Raw genomic sequence first — 17014 nt, 5'->3', positions numbered from 1 at the left:
CCACCTCGCGACCTCTCCTCTCGCCCACAGCTCCGCCACGATGCTACCAACCTCCAGGACAACCTCACTGGCTCGCCCGCGCCATGTAGACGACGACATCGTCAACGACCGTCCACCACCGTACCCCAGTACACCAACGTCACAGCACGCCCCCGTCCTCCGTTTTCAGTGCCATGACGCGCGTCGTCACCGCCTCGACGTCGCCAACACGACGCGCCCACTCCCCTGGCCCCGCATGAGCTCTAGCCCCGTCGTCACCATGGACCTGACTCGCGCCCCTCGGTCACCTCTCGCCACTATAAAAGGAGGCTGCCCCTGGACGATTTCTTCACACCACCTGCTTCTCCTCTCCCTCCTGAGCCTCCCTGACTACCTCACCTCGCCGATTACACCCTCAGCCGCCGGAATTTGGTCGGAGCCGCCGTGGCAGTAGCTAGAGGGAGACGGCGATTTCGTCTACCTCCGCACCTCCTGCGACCCTCCCTCGACTCGTCAGCATCTCCGCCGCCGTTTTCCCGCCTCGCCGGACTTGCTAGACGCCGGTAAGCCTCCCATCGCAACCCCCTGGCCGCCGGTAGGGTTTGCTGTCCAGCGAGCCCTGTCGAGGAAGGTGACGACCCTCAGTCGTCGATCATCCTTTTAATCCGACGGCTCGCATCGCTGCGTACCATTTCGGGTTGATACAACCGCTGACAAGTGGACCCCGGTGTCAGTTGGCCCGCTGCGCGCTGAAGCGTAGCTGGGCCGGCCCAGTAGGTTTTCCCGCGCAGCCCACGAATTTGAATTCGTTGAATTTAATTTTAACACAAATTCTTTACTGGTGCCAATTTCCAAATTTAATAACTTCAAATATACTGAGCAAAATTAGGTGAACTTGATATCTTTGGAAAGCTTGAGAAAATCTCTAACTAACTACACTGTTTTCAACTTTAGATTCATTGTAGAACTCATGCAGCAAAAATAACAAGGCAGAGCCTTTTTCAAATTCAAACAATTATTAAAAATCAACCATAAGTGATTTTGAGTTGATTCCAACTCTCATAAATCACATTTCATATTTTCTAATTGATTATGTAAAAATATGACATGGTTGCTCCAGATGATCATGGGCTAGAGCAAAATAATGGCTATATGGCCATTTCTAGTCCATTTAAATTACCCAAAATTAAATGTTAAATGGTATGAGAGGTTTCCTCTCATTTAAATCTTTGTCTCAAGTAATTCAACATGAGGTAATGACCTTGGTCTATATAATCTCATATTGTATTATTTGGTGATATTAAATTGTTACCATGTTAGTGTTAAATTGCATGAGGTGAAATACCTCATTTAAATCATTTTCCCAAATGATAATTATGAAGTGTTGACCTTGGTCAACATGTGTTCATACTTTATAATTTGAGGAGATTAAATCTTAATAAGATTCAATGAGAGGAAATTATTTCTCTTACAAAAATTTTTAAGCACAAAGCCAACCCCTATTGATTATTGTTGTGAGGATATGAAGGCTTGTGTGACCCAATTGTATGTTAAGTCTAGTACTTAAGCTTGTGTGGTGATTGTATACCTCGTATCCATTTATAGACGCTAGTATCGAGGACTACAAGGAGGAGGAGGTATTCTACCAAGAAGAAGAAGAGAACTTTGATCACTACACCAATCAAGGCAAGCTATATTATTGCAAGCTATTACCAAGCTACCCTAATGCAAAGCTCTACTAGAGCAAGGCATGATTGCACTGTTATTTTTTAAGGATCCAATCCCAAGTTTTATTCTTACAAGCTTTACTTTGGTTTATCAAAGTTTATTTTGTTCATAGCTCACTTTGGTCTAGATATGAAGTAGTGCAAGAGTTTCAAAGTTAGCTTAGAGAGCTACAAGTTAGTTAGCACCCCTCATGACTAGTTGCTAGTGCTCAACTAAAATTGGTTTACTCTAGATGGGAAATATGTGAATCAAATGACTTTGAAAACCTTGGAATGATGAGTCATTCTATTGAAAGCTTTTGAAGGTGAATATGACTTGTGAATGACTTGCTGAATTTTACCAAAAACTGATGGTTGGGTTCGGATGCGATACCATTCCAATTCTTAAGTACCCCCACAATACCTGAATCTGGGTAAGGATTAACTGGAAACTTATGTACTTTAGTATGGGTTCCCTCTGAACAAGCGTCATAGGGGTTATGCTGAGGCTGCCTCCGTTGAAAGTGAAATAACGTGAAATGAGGTGAATGTCCTACCCAAGCCCTGTGCAGTTCCCAGGTTGGCGGTTTGCTATCACTGGGAGGCCAAGCTCATGGGGAGAGGTGCCTATACTAGGGTATGTAAATGAAAGGTTATGATTGGTGGTCCGCGCACTGAGTGTGATAAATCAGGGCCAGTTACCCCTGACGGATTATTGCAATTATTGTGGCACAAGTGTACGACCTCTTCAGAGTGTAAACCTATTCGAATATCCGCGTCCGCGGTCATGGACAGTTGGAAAGGCCATACTGTTCCGTCATCAGAACTTTTCAAAAAGGGTACATGTGACTGGTGACTTGTGAATTGAACTAGAAAGGTGAATTTGATTTGAAGCACAACCGAGTTGTGGGAATGACACTAATGTTCCCACTTGAGTTAAGTTAGGCAAATGAAGAGTCTTGTTTACTAAATGCTTATGAAATAAAACTGGCTTTATGCAAATGAACCTAGAGCTTAGGATTCCATTGATATAGTTGATAGTGCTTACACTAGTATTAGTTTGCGAGTACTTTAAAGTACTCATGGCTTTGTCCCTGGCTATTCAAATGGCCAGACTATGAAGAGGAGCCCCAGTACCAAGATGATGAACAGCAGGACGTCTACGATAACTAGGACTACTCCTGACGTCAAAAAGTTGCCTGTGGAGCAGATGGACCCCTACTACGTATTCCCGCTATTGTGTTATGTTTTTGATCCTTATATCAAGTGTTGTAATGAGACTGGATCATGTGATCCTTTTTATGTAAGACTATTATGGTGTTGTAATGAATGATGTGCTGTGATATGAACTTATTATGTCTCGCAAAAATAATCTTCCTGGGATTGCGATGTGTATGGCATAATAGGCATCTGGACTTAAAAATCCGGGTGTTGACAAGTTGGTATCAGAGCCATTATTTGACCTTAGGAGACCCTAGTTAGAATGGACGTCTGAAAAACTTAGTTTCAAAACCAATGAAGTGAATATTTATGAAACCTATTCTCCCTCTTAACTTTGAGATCTTTTTCAAAATAAGAAATCCATGCTCCACTTTTTCTTGTAATCCTACATAAAATTTTGTACACTTGATCACTTCTCTAACTTACTCATCCTAATTGCTCACAGATGGAGTACAACTGTGAGTCCTATCAGCTTGGCCATGGAGGAAACCTAATGTTCGAGAAGGATTTGAAACAACTGGTTGAATATCTAGGACGCCTGTATCCCGAGTTCTTTGGAGTGCCACTCAATAATCAGTCGGGAAGATAACCCCAGTGGGAAGTTACTGTAGATCTGAGAGGAAAGCTTGGAGCCCCAATTTGGGAAACTATATGGTTTTCTGTAAGGGGAAACACTTGGAAGGAAGGAATAGCCAAAGCCATGCAAGAAGCAATTGCCCGTCTGTGTGGACAGAATGTGAACAAGCTCAAGAACACTCGCTTCATTTACTACCCAAGGCATGACCCCATGGGAAGACCAATAACCATGCCACCACACCCGGAGATGAACCACTATGTGGCATACCTGGACTTCATGCTGTACAAGACCCGCAAGGAGTTGGACAACGCCCACGCCTTTCGCCAAGCACATTACCCCTGAAGACGAAGAACCCACTATTCCGGATGAAGAGTAGTATCACTAGAGCACTCTCGTAGGTGTGAGTTTGTATCTGTCCCCTTGTATCGTAGAACGAAGGAATGGTTCTTAAAACCAACGGTGTGTTAGTGTTGTAATGTGTGTTGTTTGGAATGAATGAAAAAGTGTTGTTGGTTTTTACCCCCTCAACACTACTCAAGTTTTGAAACTTTTTGAATTGTAAACCAAACAAACCATAGAAATTTCCCTCGTATCTTATCATCTACCTCAATGTTCAGATGGCCCCTCCAACCCGCAGCGCCAACCAGGATGCAATGATGCAAATGCTGCAGATGATGATGGCAGATAGAGAAGCTGAAAGAGCTGAAAGACAAGCCAATATTGCAGCCCTGCAGCAAATAGCTCAGAACAATCAAGGCCATGGAAACCATGATCATCCTAGATCCAAACTGAAGAATTTCCAGAACACAAATCCACCCATATTTAGCAAGACAGAAGAGCCCCTAGATGCCGATGACTGGCTCCAAACGATGGAGAACAACTTGGAAGTTGTGGGAGTAGAAGCCGCTGAGAAAGTACTGTTTGCCACCCACTACCTGTCAGGACCTGCCAGAGCCTGGTGGACTAGTGCCCGTGCAATGAATGCGGGACAGATGATGACTTGGGAAGATTTCAAACTCAAGTTCAGCAAATACCATGTGCCCCAGGGTTTGATCAAGAAGATGAGAGACGAGTTCCGCGAACTCAAACAGGGAAGGATGTCCGTGGTGGAATACCGCGACAGATTCCTCACTCTGTCAAGGTACGCCCTGGATGAGACCGACACCAACGAGAAGAGGAAGGATAGATTTGTGAATGGACTGCATGATGAGATGCAGACTGTGTTAGTGAACATCCCGTTTGCTGACCTCGAAGCCCTTGTGGACTCCGCCATCCAGATGGAAGGAAAGCTGCACCAAGCCAACGAGAACCGCAAGCGCAGAATGATGCACCAGAATGGACCCAGCAATGCACAGAAGTACCGCAACAATTCATCTGGAGGATTTTCCCCAAGATACAACAAACAACCTGCTCAGACGTACCGCCCAAACTACACCAACAACAACGGAGGACCCCCGAAGCCCGGAGGCAATAACAACAACAACAACAACCAGAATGGTAACAACAACACCAACACTACCCCCAGGACAGGAAGCAATGCCATCCCCGTCACCCCAAAGGACAAGTCAACCGTGAGTTATTATGAATGTGGAACGGTGGGTCACTACTCCAATGAGTGCCCCAAGAAACTTGCCAAGACTGCCCCCAATACTGCTGCACCTGCCCAGCAACAGCGCCGCTTCGCAGCTAGAAGGAACCCGAACAACCGCAACGGCCGTCTCTACCACATGAGTGCCACAGAAGCCGAGGAAGCACCCCAGGCCATGCAGAGTATGTTTTCTTGTTAACCCAATTGCCCAATCTCTCTTAGGTTCCTAACTTTCCTTAAATCTCGAGACGAGATTTTGTTTAAGTGGGAACGATTTGTAACATCTCAAATTTTAAAACAAAGAAGAAAAGGACTTTCACTTATTTCAAAATTTGGAGCCAACAAATTTTTTGAATTGCTTTTCCCTATGTGCCTAGTGCTCATACTTGTATGTAGTAATCCTTGCCATGCTTGTTTGTTTGTAGTACTAAACATCTCTCTAAACGCTAAACCCTACCCTTCTCAAATTCAAAGGGGAACAAATAATAAGAAAATAAAATCAAAGGTGAGACATATGTGGGCTTATGGCTATTTCTCTAAATCATGGCCTATACCCTATTTATCTTACCCAAATGGTGAAACCCTCCATCAACCCAACCTAACACCAAATCAACCCAAAACCATGATATTTTGGATCAAAAAGGAATAAAGAAAAAAGAAAAGAAAAAATAAAATAACACTACATATGGGCCTACGGCCATTTTTGAAAATCTTTAACCTAGGCCATATTAATTTGTGCCAATGGTTTGGAAACTCATCTAAACTCAAAAGAATCCCTTTTGCATCAAAGAAACCAAAATCAAATCAAAGAAAATTCAAAAACTAGTTACATGTGATAATGGTCACATATGACACTTTTAACATCTTACCCACTTTGAGCCCCTGGATTAAGAGATTCTTAAACCAAACTCTCCCAACTCTTTGCACCTCATCCAAGACCTCATCAAGATGAACACTTTTGATGTTGACCACTTTGACTAGTTCTATTTCTATTGCTTATTATAAGGATGCAGAGTGGCAATGTTGAATCAAATTCTAGATTACCCCCAACTTTTAGAATTTTCACAAACCATTTCCAAAATGCAAACCAATACCACCAATGGATGCCAAACATTATGTAGATCACTCCTATGAAGAAATTTTGCCAGAATTCAACACACATGTGACCATTGCATGTGACAAATGTTGATCACATAGAGTAAAATTAGGGTACAACCACTTTTCAACCACTATTCACCACCTCATCCCACCTCTCTTGTACTCCTCTACAGTGCACTTGGTACCTCTAACAACTCCCATTGACATCACCTAGCATTGAATGATCACCATGACCCAAACCATGCAAAGGACATGACATATGTCACACACATGTTGGCATTGATCAATTGTGCATGCCCTAGCTCTCTCCAACCTTGCCCACCATGTCAAATAGCCTGGCCTCAACTCAACAAAGCTTGCAGCACCCTTCTTGCCCAAGAAAATTGCACACAAGATCCAAGAACATGCCATGCCGGCCACCTTGATCACCACCATGCTCACCTGCTCCCCTCTCCTCTCCTCTCTCTCTGACCTTGCCAAACAAGTGTGCCTCATCACCCTGCACCTGCTGGCGCAAGCCCTGGCCAAGGAGAGCACGAGGTTGACCAGAACATGACGTGCCCAGAGACGCCAGGACATGCCAGAGCGTGCACGGACGCGCTCTGGACACGCCAGTCCACTAGCTCGCCCCGCTGACTCTGACCACCTCGCGACCTCTCCTCTCGCCCACAGCTCCGCCACGATGCTACCAACCTCCAAGACAACCTCACTGGCTCGCCCGTGCCCTGTAGACTACGACATCGTCGACGACCGTCCGCCACCGTACCCCCGGTACACCAAAGTCATAGCACGCCCCCGTCCTCCGTTTTCAGCGCCATGACACGCGTCGTGACCGCCTCGACGTCGCCAACATGACGCGCCCACTCCCTGGCCCCGCATGACCTCTAGCCCCGTCGTCACCATGGACCTGCCCCGCGCCCCTCGGTCACCTCTCGCCGCTATAAAAGGAGGCTGCCCCTGGACGATTTCTTCACACCACCTGCTTGTCCTCTCCCTCCTGAGCCTCCCTGACTACCTCACCTCGCCGATTACACCCTCAGCCGCCGGAATTTGGTCGGAACCGCCGCGGCAGTAGCTAGAGCGAGACGGCGATTTCGTCTACCTCCGCACCTCCTGCGATCCTCCCTCGACTCGTCAGCATCTCCGCCGCCGTTTGCCCGCCTCGCCGGACTTGCTAGACGCCGGTAAGCCTCTGATGTCTACGCACGCTTCTATTCCTGTAGACAGTGTTGGGCCTCCAAGAGCACAGGTTCGTAGAACAGCAGCAAGTTTCCCTTAAGTTAATCACCCAAGGTTTATCGAACTCAGGGAGGTAGAGGTCAAAGATATCCCTCTCAAGCAACCCTTCAATTACGATACAAGAAGTCTCTTGTGTCCCCAACACACCTAATACACTTGTCAGATGTATAGGTGCACTAGTTCGACGAAGAGATAGTAAAATGCAAGTGATATGGATGAATATGAGTGGTAATAACAATCTGAATAAAATATGGCAGCGAGTAAACATGCAACAAAACTTGATGGAAACGGTGTTTCAATGCTTAGAAACAAGGCATAGGGATCATACTTTCACTAGTGGACACTCTCAACATTGATCACATAACTGAATAGATAAATGCTACTTTCTCTACACTCTCTTGTTGGATGACAAACACCATTCATTGTGTAGGGCTACAAGAGCTCCCTCAAGCCGGAGTTAACAAGCTCCACAACATTTGGTGTTCATATTTAAGTAACCTTAGAGTGCATAATAGACCATTGCAATTATACCGAGTACTAACATAGCATGCACACTGTCACCGTCAGGCTATGAAAGGGGGAATAGATCGCATCAATACTATCATAGTAATAGTTAACTCCATAATCTACAAGAGATTACAATCATAACCTATGCCAAGTACTACATGATGCACACACTGTCAACATTACATCATGAAGGAGGAATAGACTACTTTCATAACATCACTAGAGTAGCACATAGATGATATTCAACTAGATCACAAAGAGAGAGATGAACCACATAGCTACGGTAGAGCCCTCAGCCTCGGGGGAGAACTACTCCCTCCTCATCATGGAAGACAACAGCGTCGATGAAGATGGCGGTGGTGTCGATGGAGATGCCTTCCGGGGGCAATTCCCCGTCCGGTGGCGTGCCGGAACAGAGACTTCTGTCCCCCGAAACGGAGTTTCATGATGGCGGCGGCTCTGGAACTTTTCTCGTATCGTGGCTTATCGGTCTCGAAGTTTTAGGTCACGAAGGCTTATATGGGCGAAGAGGCGGAGTCGGAAGGGCCCTGGTGGAGCCACACCATAGGCCCCCCCCTTGGCCGCGCCGCCTTGTGGGGTGGGGCCCCCCTGGCTCCTCTCTGGCCCCTCTTCGGTGCTCTGGAAGCTTCCGGGAAAAATAAGATATTGGGCGTTGATTTCGTCCGATTCCGAGAATATTTCCTTTGTAGGATTTCTGAAACCAAAAACAACGAAAACAACGAATCGGCTCTTCGGCATCTCGTTAATAGGTTAGTGCCGGAAAATGCGTAAATATGACATAAAGTGTGTATAAAACATGTGAGTATCATCATAAAAGTAGCATGGAACATAAGAAATTATAGATACGTTTGAGACGTATCAAGCATCCCCAAGCTTAGTTCCTACTCGCCCTCGAGTAGGTAAACGATAACATGGATAATTTCTGAAGTGACATGCTATCATAATCTTGATCAATACTATTGTAAAGCATATGAGATGAATGCAGCGATTCGAAGCAATGGTAAAGACAATGAATAAACAACTGAATCATATAGCAAAGACTTTTCATGAATAGTACTTTCAAGACAAGCATTAATAAGTCTTGCATAAGAGTTAACTCATAAAGCAATAAATTCAAAGTAAAGGCATTGAAGCAACACAAAGGAAGGTATAAGTTTCAGCAGTTGCTTTCAACTTTCAACATGCATATCTCATGGATAATTGTCAACACAAAGTAATATGATGAATGCAAATAAGCAAGTATGTAGGAATCAATGCACAGTTAACACAAGTGTTTGCTTCTAAGATAGAAAGAAGTAGGTAAACTGACTGAACATAAAAATAGAAGAATGGCCCTTCGCAGAGGGAAGCATGGATTACTATTTTTGTGCTAGAGCTTTTATTTTGAAAACAAGAAACAATTTTGTCAACGGTAGTAATAAAGCATATGTGTTATGTATAAGATATCCTATAAGTTGCAAGCCTCATGCATAGTATACCAATAGTGCCCGCACCTTGTCCTAATTAGCTTGGATTTTCATGGATTATCATTGCATAACATATATTTCAACCAAGTGTCACAAAGGGGTACCTATATGCCGCTTGTACAAAGGTCTAAGGAGAAAGTTCGCATTGGATTTCTCGCTTTTGATTATTCTCAACTTAGACATCCATACCGGGACAACATAGAAAACAGATAATGGACTCCTCTTTAATGCATAAGCATTCAACAACAGATAATATTCTCATAAGAGATTGAGGATTGATGTCCAAACTGAAACTTCCACCATGGTTCATGGCTTTAGTTAGCGGCCCAATGTTCTTCTCTAACAATATGCATACTCAAACCGTTTGATCATGATAAATCACCCTTACTTTAGACAAGACGAACATGCATAGAAACTCACATGATATTCAACAAGGTGTAATAGTTGATGGCGTCCCCAGAAACATAGTTACCGCTCAACAAGCAACTTATAAGAAATAAGATACATAAGTTACATATTCTTTACCACAATAGTTTTTAAGGCTATTTTCCCACGAGCTATATATTGCAAAGACAAGGAATGAAATTTTAAAGGTAGCACTCAAGTAATTTACTTTGGAATGGCAGAGAAATACCATGTAGTAGGTAGGTATGGTGGACACAAATGGCATAGTTTTTGGCTCAAGGATTTGGATGCACGAGAAGTAATCCCTCTCAATACAAGGCTAGGCTAGCAAGGTTGTTTGGAGCAAACTCAAGTATAAACCGGTACAGCAAAACTTACATAAGAACATATTGCAAGCATTATAAGACTCTACACTGTCTTCCTTGTTGTTTAAACACCTCACCAGAAAATATCTAGACTCTAGAGAGACCAATCATGCAAACCAAATTTCAACAAGCTCTATGGTAGTTCTTCATTAATAGGTACAAAGTACATGATGCAAGAGCTTAAACATGATCTTATATGAGCACAACAATTGCCAAGTATCAAATTATTCAAGACATTATACCAATTACCACATGAAGCATTTTCTGTTTCCAACCATATAACAATGAACGAAGCAGTTTCAACCTTCACCATGAACATTAAAAGTAAAGCTAAGAACACCAGTGTTCATATGAACGAGCGGAGCGTGTCTCTCTCCCACACAAGCATGAATTTATTCAGAGAATGAAAATAACAAAACGAAAAATAAAAGCACACAGACGCTCCAAGTAAAGCACATAAGATGTGACGGAAAAAAAAATATAGTTTCACTAGAGGTGACCTGATAAGTTGTCGATGAAGAAGGGGATGCCTTGGGCATCCCCAAGCTTAGATGCTTGAGTCTTCTTGAAATGTGCAGGGATGAACCACGGGGGCATCCCCAAGCTTAGACTTTTCACTCTTCTTGATCATATTGTATCATCCTCCTCTCTTGACCCTTGAAAACTTCCTCCACACCAAACTTAAAACAAACTCATTAAAGGGTTAGTGCATAATCAAAAATTCATATATTCAGAGGTGACATAATCATTCTTAACACTTCTGGACATTGCACAAAGCTACTGAAAGTTAATGGAACAAAGAAATCCATCAAACATAGCAAAACAGCAAAACAGGCAATGCGAAATAAAAGGCAGAATCTGTCAAAACAGAACAGTCCGTAAAGACGAATTTTTCTGGGGCACTTAACTTTCTCAGATGAAAATGCTCAAATTGAATGAAAGTTGCTTAAATATCTGAGGATCACGCACGTAAATTGGCAGATTTTTCTGAGTTACCTACATACGGGGCTGCTAAATTTTGTGACAGCAAGAAATCTGTTTCTGCGCAGTAATCCAAATCTAGTATCAACCTTACTATCAAAGACTTTACTTGGCACAACAATGCAATAAAATAAAGATAAGAAGAGGTTGCTACAGTAGTAACAACTTCCAAGACACAACAAAGCAGTAGCAAAATAAAAACATGGGTTATCTCCCAAGAAGTGCTTTCTTTATAGCCATTAAGATGGGCTCAGCAATTTTAATGATGCACTCGCAAGAAATAAGAGTTGAAGCAAAAGAGAGCATCAAAAGCAAGTTCAAAACTCATTTAAGTCTAACCCACTTCCTATGCATAGGAATCTTGTACACAAATAAATTCATGTAGAACAAAGTGACAAGCATAGGAAGATAAAACACAAGTAACTTCAAAATTTTCAGCATATAGAGAGGTGTTTTAGTACCATGAAAATTTATACAACCATATTTTCCTCTCTCATAATAATTTCCAGTAGCATCATGAACAAACTCAACAATATAACTATCACATAAAGCATTCTTATCATGAGTTTGATGCATAAAATAATTCCTACTCCCATCATAAGCATAGTCATTCTTATTAATTGTAGTGGGAGCAAATTCAACAAAGTAGCTATCATTATTATTCTCATCACCATAATCATCAAATGTAGAAGGCATATTGTAATCATAATAAACTTTATCCTCCATAGTAGGTGGCACCAAAATACCACTATCATTATAATCATCATAAATGGGAGGCAAAGTATCATCAAAGTAAATTTTCTCCTCCATGCTTGGGGGACTAAAAATATCATGCTCATGAAAAACAGCTTCCCCAAGCTTAAATTCTTCCATAGCATTAGCAATAATAGTGTTCAAAGAGTTCATGCTAATAACATTGCTATTTTGCAAACAAAGTTCCATGGGTTTTTTAATTTTCTCTTCAAACACCTCATGTCCTAACTCAAGATAAATACTCTAAAGATCTCTAATATTTTTGTTGTTTTCCATTATGCCTAACTAGTGAAAAATAAAAACAAGAAACAAAAAGATGCAATTGCAGGATCTAAAGGAAATAGCTTCGAGCACTCACACACCGGCAACAATGCTAGCAAATAGCTTAGTAGTCGGAGGATGTAAATACCTTTTACCTTACCTCCCCGGCAACGGCGCCAGAAAATAGCTTAATGTCTACGCACGCTTCTATTCCTGTAGACAGTGTTGGGCCTCCAAGAGCAGAGATTTGTAGAACAACAGCAAGTTTCCCTTAAGTGAATCACCCAAGGTTTATCGAACTCAGGGAGGTAGAGGTCAAAGATATCCCTCTCAAGCAACCCTGCAATTACGATACAAGAAGTCTCTTGTGTCCCCAACACACCTAATACACTTGTCAGATGTATAGGTGCACTAGTTCGGCGAAGAGATAGTAAAATGCAAGTGATATGGATGAATATGAGTGGTAATAACAATCTGAATAAAATATGGCAGCGAGTAAACATGCAACAGAACTTGATGGAAACGGTGTTTCAATGCTTAGAAACAAGGCCTAGGGATCATACTTTCACTAGTGGACAGTCTCAACATTGATCACATAACTGAATAGATAAATGCTACTTTCTCTACACTCTCTTGTTGGATGACAAACACCATTCATTGTGTAGGGCTACAAGAGCTCCCTCAAGCCGGAGTTAACAAGCTCCACAACATTCGGTGTTCATATTTAAGTAACCTTAGAGTGCATAATAGACAATTGCAATTATACCGAGTACTAACATAGCATGCACACTGTCACTGTCAGGCTATGAAAGGGGGAATAGATCGCATCACACTACAAGGAAAAGCCTTATTCCCGGCGCACCAAAAACGGCTATTGCCGGCGCACCAGAGCCCGCCGGTGGGAATAGGCCGGTGATAATGAGTTACCGCCGGCTCACCAGCTGGTGCGCCAGCAGTAACATGAATTATCCCCGGCGAACAAGGCCAGGTGCGCCGGCGGTATGATTTTTCAATTTTTTTAAAAAAGGCCGATCTAGATCTAGATCTCGATCTAGATCTAGCTCGGGTTCGTCCTCGAAAACCATGAATGTGGGCCTGTCGTTGTTGCGCCGAGGTAGGAGTAGGAGGAGGTGTAGGAGGAGGTGTAGGAGGCCGGAGGTGGTGGTGGAGGAGGAGGTGACCGGAGGTGGAGTATGAGGAGGTGACCGGAGGTGGAGTATGAGGAGGAGGAGGAGGATATCACCGGAGGAGGATGTCACCGGAGTAGGAGGAGGGAGGTGGAGGAGGAGGAGGCCCGAGGTTGAGGAGGAGGAGGCCCGAGGTTGATGTTGCCGGAGGAGGCCCGGGGTTGAGGTCGCCGGAGGAGGCCCGAGGTTGAGGTCGCCGGAGGAGGTCGTCGTCGTCGTCGGAGGAGGAGGAGGAGCCCGTCAAGGAGGAGAAAAGGAGGAAGGAGAAGAGGAGGAGGAGGAGGAGAGGAGGAGGAGAAGTGGAAGAGGAGGAGGAGGCTAGTCTGCGCCTATATAGTAGAGGTTACTGCCGGCGCACCTAGTATGGTGGTGCGCCGGGGGTACTTTTTATTTTTTTTTCATCCAAATCTAAAACCTCAAAAAACTCTGTTTTCCTTTTCGAATTTTGGGAATCAAAAAAATCGGTAAACGGCCGTAGGCGGTTGAATTCGGATAGGAAATTTCGCGTAGATAGATTTTAATATAAAAAAGTTTTTCATCGGAGGTCGTATGCAACCAGAAATCCCGTTTTACCGAAAGATGACGCCATTTTGCATAATATATCGAAATTCATTTTTTCAAATTTTTTTTAAAGCTAGATTACATAATACATGGGCAGTTCAAAGGATTTTATTTTTTGAATTTTCTATCATTTTCTTTTATTTTTTCGAAAACTGAAAAGGCGATTCCCGGGGGGGGTGGAGAGAAAAATCTAGGCACCTTACCCCCGGCGCACCTCTATGGTGGTGCGCTGGTGCCCAGATTTTTTGTTTCCGGCCAGAATTCTTCGAATTTTATTCCCGGCGCACTAAATTTGCTTGTGCGCCGGCAGTATAGGTTCTTCGCCGGCGCGGCCTAACATGGCTCGCCAGCGGTATTTTGCCACCGGCGCATGGATTTGCTGGTGCGCCGGTAGTACTATTTTCATCTATAGGCCTTTTCCTAGTAGTGTCAATACTATCATAGTAATAGTTAACTCCATAATCTACAAGAGATTACAATCATAACCGATGCTAAGTACTACATGATGCACACACTGTCAACATTACATCATGAAGGAGGAATAGACTACTTTAATAACATCACTAGAGTAGCACATAGATGATATTCAACTAGATCACAAAGAGAGAGATGAACCACATAGCTACGGTAGAGCCCTCAGCCTCGGGGGAGAACTACTCCCTCCTCATCATGGAAGACAACAGCGTCGATGAAGATGGCGGTGGTGTCGATGGACATGCCTTCCGTGGGCAATTCCCCGTCCCGGCGGCGTGCCGGAACAGAGACTTCTGTCCCCCGAAACGGAGTTTCGCGATGGCGGCGGCTCTGGAACTTTTCTCGTATCGTGGCTTATCGGTCTCGAAGTTTTAGGTCGCGAAGGCTTATATGGGCGAAGAGGCGGAGTCGGAAGGGCCCTGGTGGAGCCACACCATAGGGGGGCGCCCCCCCCTTGGCCGCGCCGCCTTGTGGGGTGAGGCCCCCCTGGCTCCTCTCTGGCCCCTCTTCGGTGCTCTGGAAGCTTCCGGGAAAAATAGGATATTGGGCGTTGATTTCGTCCGATTCCGAGAATATTTCCTTTGTAGGATTTCTGAAACCAAAAACAGCAGAAAACAGCAACTGGATCTTCGGCATCTCGTTAATAGGTTAGTGCCGGAAAATGCGTAAATATGACATAAAGTGTGTATAAAACATGTGAGTATCATCATAAAAGTAGCATGGAACATAAGAAATTATAGATACGTTTGAGACGTATCAGCCTCCTATCGCAACCCCCTGGCCGCCGGTAGGGTTTGCTCTCCGGTGAGCCCTGTCGAGGAAGGTGACGACCCTCAGCCGTCGATCATCCTTTTAATCCGACGGCTCGCATCGCTGCGTACCGTTTTGGGTTGAGATAGCCGCTGACAAGTGGGACCCGGTGTCAGTTGGCCCGCTGCGCGCTGAAGCATAGCTGGGCCGGCCCAGTAGGTTTTCCCGCGCAGCCCACGAATTTGAATTCGTTGAATTTAATTTTAACACAAATTCTTTACTGGTGCCAATTTCCAAATTTAATAACTTCAAATCTACTGAGCGAAATTTTGTGAACTTGATATCTTTGGAAAGCTTGAGAAAATCTCTAACTAACTACATTGGTTTCAACTTTATATTCATTGTAGAACTCGTGCAGCGAAAATAACAAGGAAGAGCCTTTTTCAAATTCAAACAATTATTAAAAATCAACCATAAGTGATTTTGAGCTGATTCCAACTCTCATAAATCACATTTCATATTGTCTAATTGATTATGTAAAAATATGACATGGTTGCTTCAGATGATCATGGGCTAGAGCAAAATAATGGCTATATGGCCATTTATAGTCCATTTAAATTACCCAAAATTAAATGTTAAATGGTATGAGAGGTTTCCTCTCATTTAAATCTTTGTCTCAAGTAATTCAACATGAGGTAATGACCTTGGTCTATATAATCTCCCATTGTATTATTTGGTGATATTAAATTGTTACCATGTTAGTGTTAAATTGCATGAGGTGTAATACCTCATTTAAATCATTTTCCCAAATGATAATTATGAAGTGTTGACCTTGGTCAACATGTGTTCATACTTTATTATTTGAGGAGATTAAATCTTAATAAGATTCAATGAGAGGAAATTATTTCTCTTACAAATTTTCTTAAGCACAAAGCCAACCCCCTAGTGATTATTGTTGTGAGGATATGAAGGCTTGTGTGACCCAATTGTGTGTTAAGTCTAGTACTTAAGCTTGTGTGGTGATTGTATACCTCGTATCCGTTTATAGACGCTGGTACCGAGGACTACCAGGAGGAGGAGGGATTATACCAAGAAGAAGAAGAGAACTTTGATCACTACACCAATCAAGGCAAGCTATATTATTGCAAGCTATTACCAAGCTACCCTAATGCAAAGCTCTACTATAGCAAGGCATGATTGCACTATTATTTTTTAAGGATCTAATCCCAAGTTTTATTCTTACAAGCTTTACTTTGGTTTATCAAAGTTTATTTTGTTCATAGCTCACTTTGGTCTAGATATGAAGTAGTGCAAGAGTTTCAAAGTTAGCTTAGAGAGCTACAAGTTAGTTAGCACCCTTCATGACTAGTTGCTAGTGCTCAACTAAAATTGGTTTACTCTAGATGGGAAACATGTGAATCAAATGACTTTGATAACCTTGGAATGATGAGTCATTCTATTGAAAGCTTTTGAAAGTGAATATGACTTGTGAATGACTTGGTGAATTTTACCAAAAACTGATGGTTGGGTTCGGATGCGATACCATTCCAATTCTTAAGTACCCCCACAATACCTGAATCTGGGTAAGGCTTAACTGGAAACTTATGTACTTTAGTATGGGTTCCCTCTGAACAAGCGTCATAGGGGTTATGCCGAGGCTGCCTCCGTTGAAAGTGAAATGACGTGAAATGAGGTGAATGTCCTACCCAAGCCCTGTGCAGTTCCCAGGTTGGCGGTTTGCTATCGCTGGGAGGCCAAGCTCATGGGGAGAGGTGCCTATACTAGGGTATGTAAATGAAAGATTATGATTGGTGGTCCGCACACTGAGTGTGATAAATCAGGGCCAGTTACCCCTGACAGATTATTGCAATTATT

This window comes from Lolium rigidum, chromosome 7 (assembly GCF_022539505.1).
Source record: "Lolium rigidum isolate FL_2022 chromosome 7, APGP_CSIRO_Lrig_0.1, whole genome shotgun sequence".
NCBI classification, from domain to species: Eukaryota; Viridiplantae; Streptophyta; class Magnoliopsida; order Poales; family Poaceae; genus Lolium; species Lolium rigidum.
This window is presented reverse-complemented; position numbering follows the sequence as displayed.